We start from the raw sequence: 4,142 nt of genomic DNA on the forward strand, positions 1-4,142 counted from the left end.
ACAAACTGTGTGGGCAGAGAGCACAAACACACACACTGTATCCTCGGGATGATTATACATCCTCTAAATCCAATAACCTCAATTCATTCTGCTTCTCTTAGTGTCATTCTTCATTGTAATTCATTCATTTCCAGTTGGATTTCTTTGAGAAAACTGCTCATTCTTTGGCTTCCTCTCCTCCTTTATTCTTTCTTTCCTCCCTTCCTTCCACCCTCGGTCCTTTCCTTCCTACCTTCCTCCCCTTGCCTTCCTTCGTTCCGTCAAAGGACTTCATTCCCATACGCTTAATTTGCTCTTTCTCTCTAAGGGAAGACTCTTTATAAAAGCCTTGTCGTTTCCCCACTGATTTGAGTATCACTGAGCTGCACCTTCACACATATTGTTGTCTCACACCTTGTGCCAAATATTCCTTTGTATAGCCTTCCCCCATTCCCTGCCTGCACCTGGTAGAGATAGTGTTCTTTCAGCCGCAGGCTCTGCTTTCTATACAAGCAAGCCTCTAGGATGGCACAAGCAGCACACAGCTGTTCCCCTTGGTAAATTGATAGTGAAGGGTAGTGGATGGGGCTTTGAAAGCGCCTTGTGCTATTTTTATGACAGTTGTAGATTTTTTCGCTGTTTAATTCGACGTGACCAATTACGCCGCTGCGTTCCTCAGCAGGGGGGCAAGCTGGGAGAGCAATTAATGCTTGACTTCAAAAACTTTTCCAGAAGTGCGTTTATGTACCTCCTCCCTTTTTCGCGGTTCAAACACGAGTCATCGCGAAGGGACCCGGTCTAACTTCCTGCGCTGAGCATGACGTGTGTGTTTCTCTTCTTAACATCTTCTTTTTTTCATGTCTTCTCCCTGGCCTCAATAACAAACTTTTAAAGTGAAAACAACATGCGTACTTTCATTTATCAAACGACAAAGCGGCACTGGGCAAAGAAGCACACAGCAGAAGAGCGCCTGTCCCTCTGGGTAAGCAGCAAATTCAGCCCGATACACTGACCCCCCTCCCCAACGCAAACACACACATGCACACACAAATACACACAATTCCACAACACACCAAATCACCTTGTGTTTCAAGGGCTCTTTTTGAACATAAGTACTACATACACACAGGCGCCCACACACACGAAACACATGCAGACACACACACACACAGACACAAAACCACCATAGTACAGAATTCCCGCGATCCCCACACACCACTCTCCCTCCTGAGTGGATTGCCTTGATGAGTGTTCATATGACTGAATACACGTGTAAGTGGCCTAATGATGCCTAAACCCTTCCATGAGCAGACACGGAGGCAGAGTGGGGGGTGGGGGTGGGGGGGTGGGGGGGGGGGGGGGGGGGGGGCGAGGGAGTGGCTGGGGTCAGGCTTGTCGTGTCAGGCGGATTGGAAGGCCGCGCTGGCGTGAGGAAGCACAGCTTTGAGTAAAGCAGCTTGTTCCAGGCAGGGATTGTGTTTGCAGACCCTACTCGGAGAGAGAGAGAGAGAGAGAGAGAGAGAGACAGAGAGAGAGAGAGAGAGAGATCTGTGCCTGGGCATTACAGACCTACAGGCTTAATCCACATGGCCTGACATTCTCCGTTATCCGGCCCTCGGCTGCCAACCACCCAGACTGATGGAGGCATGGCGCTACCCCCTGCTGTGTCATGCCACACATCACTCTCTCCACTCCACTGTCACACACACACACACACACACACACACACACACACACACACACAGACACACACACGCATGAACGCACACACACACCACCTCTTTTGGTATGCCACCCGCTCTCTTCCTCATGAACTTTTCCCACTTCCTCAAACCAACAGTGATCCCTGATCACAACACGTAGGCCTATTTCCTAAGAAACAAACCCATCCACAGTTCCTTATTACTACAGACGCTCATACACTATGCATTGTAGTGACACACACACACACACACACACACACACACACGCACACACACACACACACACAGTGTCTCGCTGTCTGTCTCAAGTTCAACTTCATTTACCATTTGTATAAAAAATACACAATTTGTATTCACAAGAGATGCCTAATAATCGATTACACAAATGGCAGACAACACATCCACAGGTCAAGGATAGATTACAGTACAAAACCTGCAGGTAAAATACAATATCAGGAAAAATTAGACACAAAGACATTAAATTGCAGTACACGTCAAACGCACTATTTACTATTACAAAAATGACAAATATGAGAGATTCCTCACGGTGGATTCCGCTGTGTAGGAGACACACCGCACTGCCTCTCTCTTCCTCTCTCTCTATTGGATGCAGCACTCCTACATTCAAGTGTCTTTTGATAAGAGTTTGACAACTCATGATTTCTTAAAGAGACTAATAATAAAAAAATCAGTCATGTGTGTGTAGGGGTGAGGTCAGGCTGAAGTGGAATTACCCCAGACTTTCGCCAAAAAATTAGTTTGTATATCTTCACATCACATGGTCCACAAAGGTGTTTTCCAACCAAGCAGTTTCAAACTGTAAATGTCAATATACCTTTTACGTGACCGATGGGTGTTTTCTTGTTTTTGCCACAAGAGGGGGTAAGTTACAGTAAGCCCCGATACTCATTACCTCGACCTATGGTAACAGACACACAACCCAGAACCCCACAGGCCATACAGTATGAGAACCCCACTGCTTACATCATAACACGTAGAAATAGCCTAATATATGCACATGGGATTATTAGTATTATTATTAGTAGAAGTAGTATTAGTATTAGTATTATTATTAAGATTATTATTATTGTGTGGTTTTGCTATCTCTAAACTGGCCCTTTGACCAGCAAGTGTGGCTCAAAATAATAACAATGACAGAATTTGACAGAGTGTTTCTGATAAGAGTGGGACTGGTCTTAGATCAGATGGATCAGCATGGTGTGCGTTCACGTTGTCTCATTTCCTGACTCTGCCCAGAGAGAGAGAGAGAGAGAGAGAGAGAGAGAGAGAGAGAGAGAGAGAGAGAGAGAGAGAGAGAGGAGATACGGGGACACGGAGAGAGAGAGGGAGAGAGAGAGAGATAGAGACAGCCAGAGAGAGAGAGAGAGAGAGAGGAAGAGAGAGAGACATAGACAGACACAGAGGAGGAGGGGGAGGCTCCTGATACCAAGACACGGAAAAGCAGGGGAGGGAAAGAGAGAAAGAAAAAAAAAAGGGCTGGCGGAGAGAGGAGAGGAGAGTGGGAGAAAACAGGGGGAATAACACTTAGAGAAAGAAGGCACACAGGGGGAAGAAAGGACAGTACCTAGTGTTTTGTACATCCCCTCCTTTCTTTCAGTCTCTCTCAGGCTGTCACAGCAGATTGGACTCCGAAGGACCGACACCGCGTCCACCCCAGACCCCATGGGGTAACAGGTATGTCTGACTTCCTTTTATTATCACTGTTATCATCATTCAGCCCCGCGCCCCGCTAGCGTGTTTAACATATCATTCAAACGGTGCGATATCGCAGGATTTGCATGCCTTTATGTCATGTGAACAATTAGTTTTCTGGTTCGTGCAGCCGTCTCGCCTACAGCTGATAGTTGGTGGGCGCACAGGTTGGACATGAAACAATGCAACTCTTCGCAATCGTGGCACTATAGTTGGCCATCGGAAAGCTGCGAAGGCCTGCCTATTTTCCTCTGCTTTTTTATTCCAGTCCATTGGCATCATGTTAGCCACGGCACAAGTGTATTTTGACAGCTATATACCCGAGCGAGCGAGCAAGCGACAGTCTGAAAGTACGCCTACCTGTTTCATACGTGACAGCCAGCTGTCTATTGCGCTTGTTGATATTTGGAGAAGCTGTCATTTGTTGACGGTATTTGCACATTGTAGGCTACACTTCACAGATTATGTAGATGATTATGAAACAGAGACAGTTCTAACACCCCATATGGAAAAAGAAATGCAATTCACACATACTTCATAATGTATGTGGGGATATGTTTCAGTAAATGTGCATGCAAAAATCGGTCCAGAAATGTGTTTGAACATGTAGATACGGCAACAATTCGGAATATATTGTGAGTGGCCAAAATAGATGTTTGGATATACTTGCAGATATATGTTGTCAAGTCAACAACAGCGCGTAGGAAGAACATGGATTTCCAGTGTCCAGAATATTATTTCGAATGA

At 45.9% G+C, this 4,142-nt stretch overlaps 1 protein-coding gene across 2 annotated transcripts in view; it reads left to right on the forward strand.

The window, feature by feature from the left end:
- Window positions 1-3,041: 3,041 nt before the first annotated feature.
- The window catches only part of zbtb46 (zinc finger and BTB domain containing 46), a 57,911-nt gene continuing 56,810 nt past the window's right edge, over window positions 3,042-4,142 (forward strand). For both annotated transcript variants that reach the window (XM_078288540.1, XM_071899337.2), the window contains exon 1: window positions 3,042-3,377. The gene's annotated coding sequence lies outside the window, so the exon portion shown is untranslated. The remainder of the gene's footprint in view (window positions 3,378-4,142) is intronic.

The sequence above is a fragment of the Centroberyx gerrardi genome, chromosome 14 (assembly GCF_048128805.1).
Source record: "Centroberyx gerrardi isolate f3 chromosome 14, fCenGer3.hap1.cur.20231027, whole genome shotgun sequence".
Classification (NCBI taxonomy): domain Eukaryota; kingdom Metazoa; phylum Chordata; class Actinopteri; order Beryciformes; family Berycidae; genus Centroberyx; species Centroberyx gerrardi.